The sequence below is a fragment of the Panthera onca genome, chromosome B3 (genome assembly GCF_046562875.1).
Source record: "Panthera onca isolate mPanOnc1 chromosome B3, mPanOnc1 haplotype 2, whole genome shotgun sequence".
Lineage (NCBI taxonomy): Eukaryota > Metazoa > Chordata > Mammalia > Carnivora > Felidae > Panthera > Panthera onca.
The window spans coordinates 121,214,181-121,235,084 of NC_138344.1; the positions used below are offsets into that span (position 1 = coordinate 121,214,181).

General features: G+C 48.6%; 1 protein-coding gene across 9 annotated transcripts in view; it reads left to right on the top strand.

The window, feature by feature from the left end:
• TMEM63C (transmembrane protein 63C) overlaps window positions 1-20,904 on the top strand; it is a 72,729-nt gene that overhangs the window by 6,270 nt on the left and 45,555 nt on the right. For 5 of the 9 annotated variants that reach the window (XR_009606465.3, XR_009606466.3, XM_060620387.3 and 2 more), the window contains exon 2: window positions 13,965-14,108. The gene's annotated coding sequence lies outside the window, so the exon portion shown is untranslated. The other 4 variants (XM_060620385.3, XM_060620386.3, XM_060620388.3 and 1 more) reach the window with 4 other exon arrangements.

Below are 20,904 nucleotides of genomic sequence, written 5' to 3' on the forward strand. Positions count from 1 at the left end.
CCATCCCTGAGAATGGAGGAGGTTGCAACTTCTGTATGGGGCTTGGGGTGTTCTGGGTGTGAACAGCGCAGGGATAAGAATTGTCCGGGGATGGGAGAAAATTACTCCCAAAAAAAACGTTCATCTGAGCAGATCGAACTGTTGGTCTCTACTATCCTCGTGGGTTCAGGGAGAGGAGAGTTGGCTTCTGGGAGAGGAAGGCCCGAGGGGGCAACCCAGTTCCAGCTTTAGTCTCTGTACCAGCCTTGATGAAAACCTGCACGTTCCCAGGCCACAGTGGGAAGGACAGGGGATGAAGAGATGGACTTTTTCTCCTTTGATGGCCTGTGTCTCACTGGAGAAGAGGCCGGGGAACCATGTTGGTAAGATGGCCTTCTCCCTACACCGCCCTCTGTGGTGTGTAGCATCCCACCCTTGGCCTCTCCCCAGCTCCTGTCCCCGGGAGAAATGGATGGGCTGCTGTTGGATCTGTGGCTCTTGGAGGTGAGCTTTTCCTGAATTCACCTTGTCTTCCTTCCGCCTGAGGCAGATGACTTTCTCTGGGGGAAAACTGAGGTAGGGGGAGAGCTGTGTTTTATTTCAGAGCTGGAGCCAGCCAGCGCCATGGTGCAGGTGAGGAAACCGAGGCACAGAGGGTGCAGCGAGTTGCTCCAGGTCTCTCACCTACACGCAGGTCTCTTACTCCCTGGCCCACCCCGGGGCTGTGGATGAGGCCCCTTGCTCTCTCCTCTGGTCCCCCAGCCCCCAGCCCTGGTAGGGTGAGGCTGTGAGTACCTCCTAAGGGGTGAAGGGGGGTGTCAGGGAGAGGGGGCAGCTTCAGCACTTTCTCCTTTACGAGATGTTTTCAAGTTACTTGGAAAAGAAGCAGCTAGAAGAGCCAAAGTCACTTGGTTGCCTTCCCATCGTGCCCCCACAGGAAAGACACCATTTCTCTGCGCCTCTGGAGCCAAGTGCAGCTATCCCGCCTGCCCTGGTACCAGCAGCCGTGGTCGCCCCCGGGAGATGACCCGTGGGGCCAGTGCCTTCAGTTACTTCTCATCACAGGAAGGGAGTTTCTGCTCAACCCAGCCTTATTCTGAGTGAAAGGGAGTTACCTTGTGCCTAGCTCATGAGTTGCTGCTCTTCGGATACACTATCTGAGCACAGGACCCCTGAAGCTGGCCCCTGGTGATTCTGCCTTGGGCTACCTGATGATGAATCGCCAGCAATCCCTGGGACGACCTGTGGGAAGCGATGATGTTCCCAGTAAACCGAATCAGAACTAGCTGTCCATGGGGTGATGGTACAATACCAGAGAGAGAAGAGGACCCGCCATGCATCTGGATGCTCCGAGGGTCCTTTCCAGCCCTTTACCAGGAGGAAGGCCACTGCTCCATAGTCCTGGGAAGCTGGTGGTTTGTCCTTCCTGGTTAGCAGGGGCAGGCTGCAGAGAGGTTCCTGGCTCGCGGCAGAAGAACCACCAGCAGAGGAGCATGGCACCTGGTTCTGGACCAGAGTCCCTGTTGGCTGGCGCTCTGCCCTTGGTTTTCCTACCTGACAACTGGGCATGAAAACACCTTCCCCAGTTGGGTGGGAGGGCTCTGGAAACATGTCAAGCATTTATTACAGATGGGCGGTGTTATTCCTGGAGTCTGTGGTGTAGATTGGAGCTATCTGTTTCCAGCCCCTGTGGGGAAAACGTGGCTGTTTCCTCTGTGGAGGGCGCCCTCTCCCCCATGGCCAGTCGAAGCCACCCTTCTAAGGCCTGGAAGGCAGGCCATCCCTCCCCAACGTACCTCAAGTTGTGTTTTGGCCCTTGGAGGCTCCATTCCCCTTCCTCGACTGCCTGTGCTATTTAACAGGATTCCCACGCACTAAAATGCTGGTGACTGGTGGCACAGTGGACCTTGCTGCCGGCCGGTATCTTCCCCACTGACTCTCACATCCCAGAGACTCTCAGCTCTGCTTCCTCCTGGGAAGCAGCTGGTGGAAGAACTGTGGAGATAATAGGCATAAGAGCTCTTTGCACACAGCGTCCAGGGTGCGAGAGTCCACGGGGGGCCTTCAGGGCCTTGGGCAGGCTCGCTCTGGGACCCGCCGTAATGAAAGCACTCTGAGGAAGTGAGATCAGCAGCTTTTAGTGCACTGTGTTGCCTGTGGCAGGGGCCCGTGTCCTCTCCTCCCCTCTCTCCTGGGAGAGACTGGTTTTCCTGGCTTACTCACATGCCAGCACGGGTGGTGTGGACCGGACTCCTTGTTCTTGCCATGAGTTGGCGGGTGGAACTGGTGCAAAATAGGGTCCCAGGGGGAGCTGAGATGAGAACCCGGACAGCTCATGAGGTACTGTGTGTGTCCTTGTTCTAGATCTGTCTAGACGGCCATGGGCAAACCAAGGGTGGCCCTTCAGAAGAGCACCCGTTGGCCAGAGCTCTGTGTCCCGTGTTTCTAGGGAACGGAATGCAACCAAGCCTCCATGTTCCTTCCCAGCACCCTGTGGCTGGTACTGAAGCATGCAGAGGCAGGGTTGGGCGGGGGTGGAGGGGATGCCCACTTTCACCTCCTGCCTGCTCCTGGTGATTCGTCATGTTCCGAAAGGGAACTGAAGCCTGGACCCGCTTGCAAAACCAGGATCCAAGTGTCCTGGGATCCCACTGTCTGCTTTTCCCACCCTTTCACTCTGCTGTCTTGCATGAACACCCTCAAGACGGGGTCGGAAGAGCTGGGCTGGGGGTGGCTGAGGTAGGGCATGGCCCTGTGCCTGCAGACCCCTGTTCATGCCAAGCCAGGGCTCTGGCATCCAGAGGACCAGGGGCAGAGGGGCCAGGCCAGCCTCCAGTGGGAAGCCAGACAAGTGCTCCCTTCACCGAATGGCCTCGGCAAGGAAGGCGGCCCTGGAGACAGGAGGCCGCTCTGCACTCTGGCTGAGTCTCCTTAGATTGTGCCCGCCAGAGGGATGCTGGCCTCAGGCCATGAGATCCTGTCAAAAGAGAAAGGCATCCTGAGGTCTTTGGAGATACAGATGAGCAAGATGGCTGGTTGGCAGGGGTATGGCTGTTGGTTGCTTTTTGATGTGGAGGTCTCATCACCTCAGGCGTCTGAGTGGCGATGATTTGACAATAGGCTGGAAATGCTTCAGAGGTCAGCTGAGCCCCATGGGGAAACCGGCTGCTTTGTCGGGGGGGGGGGGGGGGCATGGGAGCATGAGAACAAGGCACACAGAGACATCTTGTCCAGGGGGCACTTGGGAGCTGAGTTTCCACCTGCTTCATTATCTGCTCGCTTCACCTCTGTGTTCACAGCGAAGTGAAATAGTCCCTACTGCAAAGGGCCAGCTGGAGGATGAATGGCCATAAGGAGAAAGGTGCACGTGCCTGCACGTGCCTAGTGACCAGGAGCCCCCTTCTTCCCGTGTACTCCCCCTTTACTTGCTCAGTGGTGGGTTGCCCAGGGACTCTGGGCTGTCTGGCCACACTTTTGTGACAGTGCTGATCAACAGTGTTGACTGCCTCTGGCACTGTTTGAACTGAGATGTCCCCTCCAAAAGAGCTGGCAGATGGGGAGGTCTTCTCAGAAGCAGAGGGTGTGTGTGGGGTGTGGAGGGCAGGCGTGGGGGGAATGTCTGTCCTTTGGTACCGCAGACAAGCTGTTGTTGGCCCCAGGATCCCTTCTGAGCTGGGACCTCGTGTGCGCAGGCCTGCAAACTAGGCCAGGCTTTGCGGAGAGCTTCTTAGGCAACGGAGCAACAGCCTGAACCACGTCCCCGCTCTGAGGTCCTGGTGCCACTCAGTGACCTCACATTCCTCGTTACTCCGTTTAATCCTCTGCACGCCCCGGGGGAGGGGCAGAGCAGGTGTGAGGAGCCCACTTGATAGATGAGAACACTGAGGCTCAGAGAGGTTTTAATGGCCACAACTGCACACACCCACACGTAGGCACAAAAGCGCCGAACCCAAAGTGGCTCCAGGCCAGTCTGACTCCAGCGGAGTGTCCCTTCTCCCCAGAGCACAGCCGGCACATCCTCCGGTCACCTGCTATTTGCTGCTGCTCATGGTTTTGCTGAAGTAGCTTAAGACAAAAGGACTTGGAAGTGAAGGTCGTGCGTTTCTCCCCTTCCCCTCCACTCCGGGCAGGGTGCCCAGAGCTGGGCTCTGCTGAAGGACAGCAGGGGAAATGGAAGAACGGGAGGCCCTCTCCACCCTCCCCTCATGCCCCGGGACACACAGTGGGCTTGGTCAGAGGGGCTGAGTGAGGCAGGGAGAGCAGATTCGGTTTCCTATCTTCCTGGAGGCTCTCCCCAGCCCCCTGGCCTGGGGAACCGGTATGGACCAGCCCGGATGGAGGGGACAGGAAGCCATGGCCTGGGCTCCCAGAGCTGCAGAGTGGAGGAGGCGGAGGGGCCCAAGTCCCAGTGCTGTCCTGTGGGTCTGGGGAGGAAGTCCAGGTCTGGTGGCCTGATCTGTCCCCAGACACAGAGGAGGGAGAGAGGTTGGGTGGAGCAAGCCTATTCCATGGCCTGGGTATCACAGCTATATGCTTGCTTATCAGAGGAATCATCTTGAGCCCAGCTCTGACCTAGTCACTTTTTTTTTTTTTTACGTTTATTTTGAGATTGAGAGAGAGAGAGTGTGTGTGTGCTGAAGGAGCAGAGAGGGAGGGAGAAAGAGAATCACAAGCAGGCTCAGCGCAGAGTGGATGCCGGCTCGAACTCACAAACTGTGAGATCATGACCTAGGATGAATTCGAGAGTCAGACACTTGACCGATTGAACCCAAGCGCCCCTGACCTAGTCACTTCTTACTGGCTCCCAGGAGCCTGCCATTGAAGATTGAGCTTGGATTAAACCCAAATTACCTTTCTCTGCCTGCCTTCCTGCTTCCTTCCCCCTTCCCACACACTCTGCTCTGGCTCAGAGTCTCTTCCTGCGCGGGGTAGGGGATGGCTCCGATCACCTTGAAGATTACCAAATACACACACTTGGCTTTGTACCCCTCCTCCCCACTCCCACTCACGCAGCTCAGCTAAGAACCACCCACCCTGGCAAATCAAAGCTTCCACCCACCCCCTCCTCCCAGCCCAGTCCTTGGCCTCATCCCCATCCTCATCTGGTCAGGCCCCCCCTGCCCTTCAAAGTCCAGCTCGAATGCCACTGCCTCCATGAAGCCTTCACTGGATCCCAGCCAGGGCCAGTCTCATGGCCTTTAATGCACTTGTCCCATTAGAGTCCGTCTCTTGTGCTAGACAGTGAGCTCACCCTTTCATTTGTCAAGCATTCACTGAGTGCCAGCCAGGCACACACATGCCCTCCGGTAACTCGTGGGGAGGGGGCAGGTAGGCAAGTCAACCGATAATGATGACAGCTGCAGAAATGCTGTAATAATGGCAGGACAAGGCACCAGGGGACATTTTGGCAATGGCATTTAAAGCTGAAAATGTACACACTTGATGGCCAACAGTTTTGCATCTAGGTGTATAATTACCTAGAGAAATTCACATGTATGCGTGAGGAGACAGTCCCAAGGACATCTAGGGCAGCAATGTTGGAAACACAAAAGAGGTCTCCACCTCAGTATTTTCAATAATGGAGTAGACAACTAAAACTGTGATGTTAGGCAGCAGTTAAAATATATGTAATTGGGGACTTCTTTGTTTTGTAACTTATACCACAATAAATACACACAACTATCTGTGTTAACACAAGTACATCTGAAACAATATTGCAATAAATAAGAAGTTGCAGAATAATGTCGTTCATGAACATTTAATTTTAATGGAAATAACACTATTTATGATTTATGGATACAAACATGTTGCAATATTCACACTTGTGGTCTTTGGCAAGGGAAAGAAGGAACTGGTGCTGGCGGGTAGAAGGAAAGACTTTTAATTCGTCAGTAATGCTGCTTTGAACAAACAAGATCTGAAGCAAAAATGATAGAATGTTACCATTGGTTAATTCCATTGGTTTTATTCTTTTAACTTTCTGTGTTTAAAATTTTTCAAAATTAGGGATGCCTGGCTGGCTTAGCAGGAGGAAAGTGTGACTCTTGATCTCAGGGTTGTGAGTCTGAGCCCCCCCACCTTGGGTGCAGAGATTAATTTAAAAAAATAAAGTCTTTTAAAAAAATGTCAAAAATTAAAAAAAAAAAAAAAAAGTAATCTTGAATGTCAGAGGAAAGGCGTCAGCTTTTCCCAGGGAAGCCAGGAAAGTTTCCAAGAGGAGGTGACAGCTGGGCATTGAAGGCAGGGTGGGGGTTGTCAGGTTCTACCAGGTATGGGGACTTGTGACAAGGAGATGCAGAGTGTTCAAGGACAGGGTATGTGTGCATGGGCTGTCTGTACTTTTTAAATGTTTATTTATTTAAGGAGAGAGAGAGAGAGAGCATGGGGGAGGGGCAGAGAGAGAAAGAGAAAGAGAAAGAGAGAATCCCAAGCAGAATCCTTGCTGTCAGGGCAGTTCATGACCTGAGCCAAAATCAAGAGTTGGATGTTCAACTGACTGAGCCACCCAGGCGCCCCTCTCTGCACTTTTTAATACTTTTTTTTTAAGTTTATTTATTTATTTTTGAGAGAGACAGAGAGAGATAGCACAAGCAGGAGAGGGGGGCAGAGGATGTGAAATGGGCTCCATGCTGACAGCAGAGAGTCCGATGTTGGGCTCGAACTCATGAACTGGGAGATCATGACCTGAGTCAAAGTCAGGTGCTTAACCAACTGAGCCACTCTCTGTAATTTTTTAAAAATTTTATTTATTTTTTAATTTACATCCAAGTTGGTTAGCATATAGTGCAGCAATGATTTCAGGAGTAGATTCCTTAATTCGCCTTACCCATTTAGGCCATCCCCTCTCCCACAACCCCTCCAGCAATCCTCAGTTTGTTCTGTATATTTAAGAGTCTCTTATGTTTTGTCCCCCTCTCTGTTTTTATATTATTTTTGTTTCCCTTCCTTTATGTTCATCTGTTTTGTATCTTAAATTCCTCATACGAGTGAAGTCATACGATATTTGTCTTTCTCTGACTGATTTCTCTGTCTTTCTCTAATTATGCTTAGCATAATACCCTCTAGTTCCATCCACGTAGTTGCAAATGGCAAGATTTCATTCTTTTTGATTGTTGAGTAATACTCCATTGTATATATATACCACATCTTCTTTATCCATTCATCCATTGATGGACATTTGGGCTCCTTCCATACTTTGGCCATTGTCAATAGGTACTGCTATAAACATTGGGGTGCATGTGCCCCTTCAAAACAGCATGCCTGTATCCCTTGGGTAAATACCTAATAGTACAATTGCTGGGCATAGGGTAGTGCTATATTTAATTTTTTGAGGAACCTCCATACTGTTTTCCAGAGTGGCTACACCAGCTTGCATTCCCACCAGCAGTGCAAAAGAGTTCCTCTTTCTCTGCATCCTCACTAACATCTGTTGTTGTCTGAGTTGTTAATGTTAGCCATTCTGACAGGCGTGAGGTGGTATCTCATTGTGGTTTTGATTTGTGTTTCCCTGATGATGAGTGATGTGGAGCATTTTTTCAAGTGTCAGTTGGCCATCTGGATGTCTTCTTTGGAGAAGTGTCTATTCATGTCTTTTGCCCATTTCTTCACTAGATTGTTTTTTGGGTGTTGACTATGATAAGTTCTCTATAGATTTTGGATACTAACCCTTTATCTGATATGTCATTTGCAAATATCTTCTCCCATTCCCTGGTTGCCTTTTAGTTTTGCTGATTGTTTCCTTTGTTGTGCAGAAGATTTTCATCTTGATGAGGTCCCAGTAGTTCATTTTTGCTTTTGTTTCCCTTGCCTCTGGACACGTGTTGAGTAAGATATTGCTGTGGCCAAGGTCAAAGAGGTTTTTGCCTGCTTTCTCCTGGAGGATTTTGATAATTTCCTGTCTTATGTTTAGGGATTTCATCCATTTTGAGTTTCTTTTTGTGTATGGTGTAAGTAAGTGGTCCAGGTCCATTTTTCTGCATGTCGCTGTCCAGTTTTCCCAGCACCATTTGCTGAAGAGACTGTCTCTGTTCCATTGGATATTCTTTACTGCTTTGTCAAAGATTAGTTGGCCATATGTTTTGTGGGTCCATTTCTGGGTTCTCTATTCTGTTCCATTGATCTGAGTCTCTGTTCTTGTGTCAGTACCATACTGTCTTGATGATTACAGCTTTGTAATACAGCTTGAAGTCCGGGATTGTGATGCCTCCAGCTTTGGTTTTCTTTTTTAAGATTGCTTTGGCTATTCGGGGTCTTTTCTGGTTCCATACAAATTTTAGGATTATTTGTTCTAGCTCTGTGAAGAACGCTGGTGTTATTTTGATAGGAATCACTCTGCACGTTTTAAATGTTTGTTGAATAACTTGTGTTCGTCAAGCTGCCCCTTCCTTCCTCATTCTCATCCCTGATTCCAGCTCCTGTATTTCTGGTCTGTGTGCATAGTCAGTAGGCTACTGCTTGAACAGCATGTGTCAATTTGGTGATTTTTTTTTAAAGTCTAAGTAATCTAATGGGGGTTGGGGAGGAATGAGCCAAATCTATAAAATTGAACATTAAAATGGGGAAATACCCCACTAAGCCAGGGAACAGAGAAAGAATTCTTGGGGGATACTGTCCTAGACTACATGTAAATTCAGTTGAAAACAAGCTGAAACTGATAGTTTTCTGAGAAAATATAAATCACCAGTTTGACCCCAGCAGAAGAACTAACTAGAAAGCCTCAACAGACCAATAATCATGAAGAAAACTGAGTTTTCATAAAATCCCAAAAACCTGAGGTTTATCAAACCTTCAAGAAAGGGATGATTCTACATTATTTAAGGGTGATCAACCATACCAGACCATGAGAAGAAGAGGTTCCAAGTTATTCTATGAAGCCAGTGTGACACTGACAAAGAACACAGAAAAAGATAAAAATTACTGGAAAAAATTGAATTTATGAATATAGGTGCAAAATTCATAAATTAATATTAACAAATAGGATCATACAGTGTTATGTTTAAAAAACAAATACACCACAAACAAATATCTTAAACAAAGCAATAGGTCAAAAGAGGTGAAAAATCATATAAACAGCTCCATAAATGCTAAAAAGGCCTTAAAGGCATTTTATGACAAATTCAAAATATGTCCCTGATAGTAACTCTTCTTTTTAAGTGTTTTTATCATGTTATTTTTTTTTCATTTTAGTTTATTTCATCATATAAGTGTGCTCTTTAATCTGCATTCTCTATTTCACCCCCCACCTACCTCCCCTTTGATAACCATCAGTTTGTTCTCTATAGTTAAAAGTCTGTTTCTTGGTTTGTCTCCCTTTTCCTTTTGCTCATTTGTTTTGTTTCTTAAATTCCACATATGAGTGAGATCATACAGTATTTTGTCTTTTGCTGACTGATTTATTTAGCTTAGCATAATACTCTCCATCCACATCGTTGCAAATGGCAAGATTTCATGCTTTTTATGGCTGAATAATATTCCATTGTGTGTGTGTGTGTGTGTGTGTGTGTGTATACACACACATAGTATTATATATATACTATTATATGTATATATTATTGTATATATGTATATATATGTATATATACACACACAAATACACGATGTAATATATATAATGGAATACATATACACACACACACACTGTATATAATGGTATATATTGCAATGGTATATATATAACACAGATATATGTATACATATAAATATACCACATCTTCTTTATCCATTTATCTATGGATGACACTTGGACTGCTTGCATAGTTTGGCTATTGCAAATAACGCTGCAATAAACATAGGGGTACATGTATCCCTTTGAATTAGTGTTTTTGGGTTTTTTGTTTGTTTGTTTTGGTAAATACCAAGTAATGCAATTACTGGATAATAGGGTAGTTCTATTTTTAATTTTTTGAGGAGCCTCCATACTGTTTTCCACAGTAGCTGCACCAGATTGCATTCCCACCAACAATGCAAGAGGGTTCCTTTTTCTCCACATCCTCACCAACACTCTATTGTTGATTTTAGCCATTCTGACAGGTGTGAGGTAATAGCTTATTGTAGTTTTGATTTGCATTTCCCTGATGATGAGTGATGTTGAGCATCTTTTCATGTGTCTTTTGGCCATCTGTATGTCTTCTTTGGAGAAATGTCTGTTCATGACTTCTAACCTATTTTTTTAATTTGATTATTTGTTTTGGGGGTATTGAGTTCTTTGTATATTTTGGAGACTAACCCTTTAGTGGATATGTCATTTGCAAATATCTTCAGTAGGTTGCCTTTTAGTTTTGTTAGTTGTTTCCTTTACTGTGCAAAACCTTTTTATCTTTGATGTAGTCCCAGCAGTTTATTTTTGCTTTTATTTCCCTTGCCTCAAAAGATGTATCTTGAAAAATGTTGCTACGGCTGATATCAGAGAAATTACTGCCCGTGCTCTCTTCAAGGATTTTTATGGTTTCAGGTCTCACATTCAGGTCTCTAATCCATTTTGAATTTATTTTTGTGTATGGTGTAAGAAAGTGGTCCAGTTTCAATCTTTTGCATGTGGCTGTCCAGTTTTTCCAACACCATTTGTTGAAGAGACTACCATTTACCATTGGATATTCGCTTTTCCTTTGCCAAAGTCTAAGTGGCCTTATAATTTTGGGGTTATTTTAGGGGTTTCTGTTCTATTCCATTGATGGGTGTGTTTATTTTTGTGCCAGTCCCATACTGTTTTGATTACTTTAGCTTTATAATATAACTTGAAATGTGCAATTGTGATAACTTCAGTTTTGTTTTTCTTTTTCAAGATTGCTTGGGCTACTCCAGGTCTCAATTTTAACTCTTATTTAATAGGAGTAGATGGATATTCCTTAACATAATTTTATGCATGTGTATGTGTGTGTGTGTGTGTGTGTGTGTACAGATATACACACATACAAGGGGAAAAGGACCATTATTACCTTGAGCATTCTTTAATACTTCTCTAGAAGTATTGAACAATCCAATACAAATTTTGAAAATAAAAGTTATAAAAGGAGGCCAATTTATCAATTAAAGCTTTAGATGATGAGATTGACCACCTGAAGGAAAAAAGAACAAGATCATCCACTGAAAAACTAGGAGAAATAATAAAAAAATATAGTAAGATGGCAGCTAATAAATATTAAAGACAACAATGTATAGCTCTATTACATATAAACTTTAGCATCTTATATAATGGAAAGAAGCATTTATAATATCAGTAAAAGTGCTAAACATAATTAGAAGTCAGTCTAAGCAGAGGTGGCAAGAGCAGATTCTTACTACTGCCGTTCACTCCTGGTTCCCCAGCACTTAGAATGGGGCCTGGCAATGGTAATAAATATTTGTCAAGTGGTGGCATGGCTCCCAGATCAATGGAACAGAAGTTTATCCAGACAAAGACCCACGCACGTCTGATAGACAGCAGGGATGACAGTAATCACTGACACGAAGTGGTTCCCATGTGCCAGGCACAGTAGGACGCCCTTCACCTGTAGCCTAGCACGTGACCAGTCCTGGGACAGTCTGTGCACTCCAGAAGAGTGTGTGTTCTGCAGCCGTTGGGTGGGGTGTCCTGCACCTGTGTGCTGGGACCAGTTGGTCTGTAGTGTTGGGTATATTCAAGTCCTCTGTTTCCTTATTGATCTTCTGTCTGGTTGCTCTGCCCATTATTGAAAGTGGTTTATTAAAATCTCCTACTGTTACTGAGTTACTCTTTCTCCCTTCCATTCTGTCTGTCTGCTTCACCTATTTGGGTGCTCTGCTGTTAGATGCATATGTATTTATAATTATTATAACTTCCTGGAGAATTGACCCTTACATCAATATGTAATATCCTTCTTTGTGTCTTGCTGAAGTGTTGGACTCTTAGTCTACTGTGTCTGATGGAAGTATGGCCACCCCTCCTCTTTTTCAGTTACCATTTGCATACAGGGTCATCCCCCATCCTTTTGCTTGTGGCCCATGTGTGTCCTTACAGCTAGCTGAGGTGAGTCTCTTATAGACAGCGCATACTCGCATTTTTCTGCACCTTTTACCTGAAATAACTCACTTAATCTTCACAATAGACGGTGCTATTGTTATTACCATTTTCAGATGAGGAAACCAAGGCACAGGAAGGTTAGGTAACTTCTCTTAGATCCAGTGAAGCTAGAATTTGAACCAGCACTTGACTCAGAGGTCATGCTCTTTGTATGCATCCTACTACATAGTTAAATTGAGATTTTAAATTTAGAAAGAGGGTGACTGGGTGGAGGGAGGGAAGAGATTATTCATACGTGACTTTGGGACAACTAGCTAGCCCCTTGGGGGAAAGAAAGAAAGCTGGGCTGTACTATACTCCTTACACCAAAATATATTCTAGAAAAAAAAAAGATTAGAAAGAAGGAAAGATTAAAAAGAAAGAAAGAAAACCCTAACAGTACCAGTGGTAAACAGGGGCAAATGATTCTTAGGATGCTCTAGTAAGAAATATTTTTCACTACAGAAAAATCTGACATTTTGTGCAAAAGATGGCATAAATAAAGTAAAAAAGAATATGACAGTTTGCAATACACATGACAAAAAGTTAATTCATTGCCTTAGTTTAGAAAAACCTTTTAAAAATCAGTGAGATAAATTGGAAAGGACATAGGCAGTTCACAGAAAAACGCAAAGGCCAGTTAATCAATAAACATGAAGATAATGTCTGCCCTTTCTGATAATTAAAGAATTACACACTGAAACCATAACCATTTTTCAACACTCACACTGGCAAACTTTAAAAAAACTGGAAAACGCACAGTGTTGTCGAGGTTGGAGGCAACAGGCACTCTCGTGCGTGGCTGGGCAGTTCAAACTGGCTCATCCTCTTTGGAAGACAATTTGGAAACAGAATTTCAGGCCCACCTAACCTTCGGCTCCTTACCCCTGGGGATTTATCCTCCAGCTAACCTCACACACGTGCACGACGATTATAACCAAAGACATTTTTTGCAGCTTTGCGCGGCAGAAAGGTAGAAACAACCTAAGCATCCATCGACGAGGATGGATTCACATAAATTATAAGTGCATTTTTCAGCGGAACGCATGAGCTGCCGCAAAAATGAAGGCTCTGTCTGTGCTGGTATGTGGGGACGTGTGGTGTATGTTAACAAAGCAGAGTACTGGAAATATCTTCCTGGCTGAGTTTAAAATAAAGAGGCAGGCATACATATGTATTTGTCATTATTTATGGGAACATTTTTGCAGAAATGCACAGCAGGAAGTGTGGCTCTGTTTGGAAGTGGAGCAGGGGTTTGGGGTCACAGGGGGAGGTTTCACGGTGCATTTGATTTTTTTTTTCCCCTACAACCGTGTTATTTTCAGAATTTAAAAAGAAAAAGAAAGCAATTAGAAAGGGAGAATAACATTTAAATGCCTCACCCTGAACTATCTCTTTAAATTTGTTTCTCGGTAGGTTCCCTCTTGTTACATCTGTAATTTTAAATCTGGAAGGGCTGAAGAGATGTCGCCAAAGGAAATGAGGCCTAGTGAGGTTTCAGCAGCTGCCCAGGGCCCCTGGCTGGGGGCAGAGCTGGGACTCCTGCGATGCTACTTGAAATCCCCTGCTGCTTATGGGCCCCCCTGAGCTCCCCAGCTCAGCGCTGCTTGCGGTGTCTGGGTATCTAGGCTGAAGGCCCCCGTGTGGGAAAGTGGGGGTGCTCCAAGTCACCAGGAGGGAAGTGGCAGAGGGGACCTTGGTGCTTGGACTCCTAGAACAGTGCATCCCCAGGCTCATGCTCACCTGGGATGAAGGGTGGCTCCTGGCTCACCCACCTCAGGGATGGGCAGCTGGATGTGGAGATAGGGCAGACTGGGGGGTCATGGCTTCATCTGGGGTGCTCCTCGCTCCAGGAGAACTCCCCTGAGGCAGGCCTCATGAGAAGATGCTGACGAGCATGTTGGGTGAGGGTGCTTGGCTTGGGGAGGCTGGGGAGACCCGAGAGTGCTTTGTTGTCCCTATGCCACAGAGCCTTGGAGGAACCACCTTCGTTGTCAGGAACTGAGCAGGGACAAGGCTGGGCCGCTCAGAAGCACCTGAGGACGGATCAGGAGGAGGGAGGGCCAGTGAACCACCCATCTGCCTGAGCCACAAACCTCACCTGCTGGTCCAGGTAGGTGCCCTTGCAGCCATCCCACCCAGCCGTGCTAAGACCCTCGTGCCAACTCTCTCTCAGGCTCAGGAAATGTGACCACCCCACTGCCCATGGCCTGTGGCTTTCCAGTCAGTGCTTGGGTGAAGGTTCTCCCTAAACCCTCCTAAACCCACAACCTGAAAGAGGTACAGGAAAGCCCAGTCCTCTCTCCAAAGGACACTGCCCCAGGTGACCTTGACTCCCAAAGCCTGGGAAGGGGGCCAAAGGCTACTCTGGCTCCGGTAGGATGTCCCCTGCCTGAAGAAACACCCACTCTGAACCCTTAGCTGGGTCTCGACTGGCTCCTGCCCAGCTGAGCCTGGTTTGGGACAGGCCTAGAACGCAGCCAGACACAGGGATTGGGAGAGATGGTATCTCCATAGACTCTTAGAACTGGAAGGGATCTTAGTGATATAATCCAACCTCAGTCTCTTTTAACCTCTCAAGCATAATATCAATAGTGTTGTTGACAATGTTGTAGCTGAACATGTCTAAGGAACCAGCTGTAATCTCGTCAAAACAGCACCGAAAGCCCTTGGGTCTCAGGCAGCCCTTCGTGGTTCAGCCCCTTCCTCCCTGCCCAGCCTCAGCCAGGAGGACCCCCAGTCCTTTCCCCTCCTTCCACCTACCCAGTGATTCGTAGCAACTCATCCCCCTTTGTGACAGGGACACTGGCAGTGATCAGACATCCCAAGCAGAGGGCATTAAAGCCAAGTTAGCATCGCAGTGAGGCTTTCTCCCTAGTTTATTTAAGTAAGTTAATAAAATCAAGAAGGAGGGTGCCTGGGTGACTCAGGTCATGATCTCACAGTTTGTGGGTTCAAGCCCCATGTCAGACTCTGTGCTGACAGCTCAGAGCCTGGAGCCTGCTTTGGATTCTGTGTCTCCCTCTCTGCCCCTCCCCTGTGTGTGCTCTAGCTCTCTCTCAAAAATAAATAAACATCAATCAATCAAATCAAGAAGGGATTGGGTAGTCAAGACAGGCTCTCACAGTAATAAGATCTATCTGAGAGTCTCTAAAATCTCTTTTCTACCAAAGAAGTTAACCGCCGTGTAAGCTATTGGCCAAGAACACTGTGATTGTTGCCATTATCGATAAAAGCGATCATAGATAGAGTTCCTTTCTGTGTCTCCCTTATAATTTCCTGGCCCGGCCTGTGAGAGCTCTCCAGGTCAAGGAGTCTTAGCCACAGGCGAGTAGTTCATGTCCATCTTTCTGGCCATGCGCACCCCCCAGCCCGCACTGGACCCTGGTCCGCCTGGTCTAGATTGCCCCGAGAGGCAGCATCGAATTGTGGTGGAGAGCGCAGGCTCGGGAGCAAGGAGGGTGCAGGTCCCAATGCCACCACCCACTAGCTTTGTGATCTCTGTGTACGCCAGTCTTTTCATCTGTGAAATGGGGATACCAGCAGTCCCCCAGGGTGATGTAGAGATTAAAGTTAATATCTGTAAAGCGCTTGGAACAACCTCCAGCACTCAGTGAGTGCTGACCCATGTTAGCCCTGGTCACTACAGAAGCCACACTCTGCTTCCTGATTAACCTCCCTAAAGCAAAGTAGTCATCTCTCTGCCCTGCTCCAAAACCACCATGGCTCCCCATTGCCCATTCAGTGACTGTGTCTAACCTGTCCTTTAAGGGCCTCAAAAGCAGCAGCTTTACTGTTTTCCTTGCACATAATAAGGAATCAGTAGTGTTTGCTGAGAGAGAGGGTTTCCACCCTCAAGGTGGGTGAACTGAGTCCCTAAGGAATGGAAGCACAGCCCCTGGCAACCCCACAGCTGGGGGCTTGATCCAGGCTCTTCTGCCTCCCCCGTCATGCCCCGACAGGAGCAGCCCTGGTTGTCTGTCGCCGCATCTGCCCAGGGGGCAGATTTGGTTTCCCCCGGAGCTGCGGGGCCTCACGTGCAGGGGGCGCCATTCGGGCTCCAGCCCTCCTGGTACATGTCAGAGTGAGGAGGGGATGCCCGGCCACAGGCTAGAGCAGGCAGTGACCGCAGTTACAACTCACACTCGGATGAGTTCCAGCCAGGTGGCAGACGCGGCGTCTTTGTCCTCATCCATCCCTGGGAAGTGGCCAGAACCTCAGCTCCCATAGCTCAGGTGGGAAGCCCAAGGCCAGCAGAAACCACCCACGACGTGGCACCTTGGTCAGGAAACCTGGCAAGCCCCGCATCCTGCACCTCACTGCTTCCCTGGCAGAAGAGAGGCTCGTGCCACAGAAGAGCGGGCACCAGGTTGAAGTAGGACAGACTCATGTCCAAAACCGGACTCCTCACTGGGTGGGGAGACCTTGGCCATGTCAGTTAGCTTCTCTGAGCCTCTATTTTTCCATCTATAAAACGGGAGAACAGTACCCATTCCATTAGATTGATGGGAGGCCAAAATGGATCAAAGTGCCCAGGGGGCACCTGTACAGTGCCTACAGGGGGCGGGGCACCCTGTAACTTGTGGTCATTTTGCTCTGTCTGTCAGAGGTGTTCTTCCAAGCTGCCAGGTGCAGCTGCCTCTGTCCTGCAAGCCTCTCACTTTCCTTAGTTGAAAATCTCCTCGCTTGGCCTCCACTCTAAGATGAAGAAAAGCGGTGGTATCTTTGGCAAGGGAGGGGAGAGAGAACAGTCGAAATCTCCGAATCCTGGCAAGGGCGCGAGGCTCGGTGGAGAAGAAGCAGAGCTCTGTCTGGCTTTCGCAGAGATTTTCCACGCCGGTGCTGCCGCGCTCAGGAAGCCAGGAGTGAAGTGACAGAGAGGGAACACAGTAGACCACGCTGGTTCCTGCACGGAGGCCTGTTTTGCTTTATTCATTCAACAAGTGAATGAATTTGTTGGGATTCCAAGCGGTATGCTAAACACTGGAATATTCAGCAGCAAGACAGATAGACATAGACCCTGCCCTCATGGGGCCTTCATTCTAATGAGGGCGAGGACAGACAATAAACAGCATAAACTATGGGCAAAGGGTGGTAGGAGATAAATCCAGTGGAAAAACAGGGGAGGAGAGGGGATGGGAGGGCCTGGGGAGTTTGATTATTAAATATGGTCATCAGGACAGGCCTCACCAAAAAGGTGACATTGGAGACGCCGATTGTCTGCTCCCCTCGGGAACCTCTGAGAAGCCCGTGAGCTCAGAATTGGGGCCAAGTGCCCTTCACGAGATCCCAGGATAGGAGCTAAATCTAGAAACCCTCCTAGTCCCAGCCCAGATAATGTCATGCCCTTCCTCTGAAACCTTCAATAGTTTCCTATTGCCTACGCAATTAAGTACAAATCATTCATTCTGAAATTCACGACCTTCCTTTTATCTCACCAGACCCTGCTCACCCCACCTCTGCAGCCTAGTCTACCTGCCATTTCTGGAATATTCCACTCTCTGCTTCTCTCTATCACTCATCTGTTCTCTCTGCCCCAAATGCCCCTGTCTCAATGGTTTCTGTCTGTTAGCCTGCCGCCTCTCTGAAGACTTCCCTGACCCTGGGGAGCTATGGTCTCTGAGCCCCATTACCTTGGCTTTACCTTTCTCATGGCCGTTACTCTCTGCCTTTGGTATAGGCATTGGTTTAACTATGTGATCTTTCCATGAGGCAGGTGTAGGGCTCAGCAAACATTGGCTGAATTGAGTATGGCCAAGCTCAAAGGTCCCCAGAAATACTGGGATAAGTGGTGGTGGGGGGGGGGGGGTTGTCCCACTCACACAAAGAAGGCAGAAGAGGGAGATGAGCAGGAAAGGAGAGAGGGAACCAAAATGTAGGTGAGACAGGATGGAGGTACTAGTGAAGAAATGGGACAGAGGTTCCCCACCATGTTTCTAGTTGAAGCAGGTTGTCAAGAGACAGAGGGTGGGTTTTTTCTTCCCCAGAAATAGCTACTACCCCCTTCAGCATCCCAGACCAGTGTTTCCTGGTGTCTAACTAGAATACGTCTTACCACAGTTGGGGCTCATTTCCTCTGGTTCTATCCTCTGAATTCAAGGAGCTCTTTGAGTCCTCATTCAGTGAGGATCAGAGTGACTTTCTTGACTCCCCTGTCCAAGAGGCAGGAGCCAGGTCACGATGAGGCTGGCCCGTGGCCTGGGAGTTTATGCTCTAGTTGAGGAGGCCAGGACCCCTCTCAGAGATTGCTTGGGGGCCAGAGTACGGGGACCACCCTATGTCACAGAGGCTGTGCCAGCCCGTCACTCCTCAGCCACTCTCCAGGGCTGGCCTTCATCATGGTCAAATCTGTAACCAGAGAGCCCCCACTACAGCAGCACCGTCATCCTCAGGCCACTTGTGCCCTGGGCCTTCTCTGTCCCACAGGTCCCGTGAAGCCACGTGAGCCAGCCCTGCAGCCTCTGCCATCTGGCTCCCCACCATGGCTGGAGCAGCTGTGCTCTGGGCTCTCCCTCTACCTCTCTCCAACCCCCTCCCCCTGCCACCACCGCCTCCCCCCGCCCCCCCTACCACCACCCCTGCCAGCAGCCAGCCTGGCTCCTGCCCTATTTACACAGATGGGAACAGAGCTGGGTGTCCCTCCCATCTCTGCTGCCCCAAGGGGTGGTGCGTTTCTATATGGGGACCTGAACTCCCTCAGGGGACAGTCCTAACGTAATCCGAGCCCACCTTCCTCTCCACTTTTGTGTATTCCTGGTCTCCTCCAGGAATGTCGTGTGCCCTCGGGAAGGCATTCCCGTGGCTGTAACCCCAGCTCCAACTCCGGGGCAGAAGCCCCATGTGCACCCAAGGTTAGGAATGTGGCTGCTGGACTCAAATCTCTCTTTAGTGACAGTAGTTCCCACCTTGGAGTAGTGAGATTAAAAGAGCCCATGCTTACAGACTCTGAGCACAACATCTGGCAGTAAGCCCTCAATTAACGTGACTACTGCTGTCCGACTTTGAAGAGCCGCCTTGGCCAGCACCACCTCCAGGCAGCCTTTCTGGATTGTCCAGGGCTCCTCCTCTGTGCTCCCGGCACCCCTTCACCAGGCCTCTGGAGTGCACTTATGCAGACCTGTCACAGTTTCTTTGGGGTCTTTGTACCCACTAGAATCTTGTGCTTTGACTATAAGCACCTTGAATGCAAGGAACGGTCTGGCCCATTATTTTGCTGAATGAATGGTTTCATGAGTGACAGGCAGCCGAGAGAGATGGACTGAGAGAATAGGATTGTGCCTTCCAGGACTGACTTTTCCAGGGCCTGTCCTGAAAGACCAGGATGCCCACACCGAGGCCTGGGGGTAGGGTGAGGAGGCTGAAGACCACCCCGCCCCGTGTCCCATGGCCCAGTGCAGTGATCCTCAAAGCCCCATTCAGCAATGTCAGCATCACCCAGGAACCCAGGAACTTCTAGACTCCACCCCAGACCTGCCACATCAGAAACTCAGGCAGGGAGGCAGCATCTGCGGGAAACAAGCCCTCCAGGTGATGCTGAGGCACCAGAGTGTGAGAACCACTCTCATGTTTCAGAGTAACTCAGGTCCATAGGAGGTAGAGTCTCGGGGGTCTCTGCTCTGGTGAAGGCTTCCAAGAAAGCTGTCGGCTAGGTCCCCAGGACATAGCTCCTGCTGATCCCACGCTCCTGAGCTTGAGACCCTTTTGCTGACAGGGCAGGTGCGGGGGAGAACACTGTCCCCACAGACCTCTCCTTTCCCAAGCGGCACTAGACCAGAATGGGTCCAACCGGGTCTTGGTGTTAGGCCCTCCCCACTGCCATTGACCAGCAGCCCTTCGAGGCCAGCCCCTGTAGCAAAATTCAGGGCAGACTTCTGGAATATTAGGGCTAAGAAAGACCCTAGAGAGCATTGGCTACATCCATGAGTTCTCTCCCCCTCCCCCAACACACATGCACACACACATATACAACTCAGCATGCCCACATACAAATACATAAACACGCATGCTCCCCAAAGCACACACAAGCACACAAAACCCAAATAGTCATAAACACATTCCCAAGCACACCCAAACGCCACTCTCCCTACGCAGATGCACACACACAATACACTGATACACCTCAAAATACACAAACATAAATGCGTAGGTCCACTGGATCCATTCCGAGGGCAGCTGTAGCAAATTACCCCAGACCCTGCAGCCACAAACCACAGACGTTCATTTTCTCAGAGTTCTGGAGGCCGGAAGGGTGACATCCAGTGTGCTGGCAGGGGCTGTGCCCTCCTGCAGGCTCTCGGGGGGAAGCCTCCCTGGCCGCTTCTGGCCTGTGGGAGTGGCCGGCACCCCTGCACCTTGGCTTGTGTGGTTTCATGTCTCTGTCTTGGCCTGTGTTCTCGTGGCTGTCTTGTCTGTGTGTCCATGAAGACTTCGTATGGGGACACCAGGCGGTGGCCTTATGGCCCACCCTAATCTAGTACGACTTCACTTTAACTAGTTCTATCCACAGAGACCCTATTTCCAAATAAGGTCATATTCTGTGGCTCCAAGTGGACAGAATTCAATCCAGTGCATTCACACATTCCCAAATGCACAGGTATGGAGACAGACAGACACACACACACACACACACGCACACACACACAGCCCTGGCAGATGAGAACCCTCAGATCCTGAGGGGAGAAGAGTCCTCGATGTTAGAGCCCCCGCCTCTGGAACCAGCACAATGCAGGTCACACCCTGCTATGGCACTTATCCCGGCACGGCTTTTCATCTTGGTTTGGTTTTTGTTTGTTTGTTTGTTCGTTTTGCTTGGTTAGGTGTGCCCAGTACAACATTCAAAAAGCGAAAAAGAGAATATAATGAAAGTAAGTCTTCCTCAGGAGGCTTCAGCCTCTACCTAGTTTCCTTCC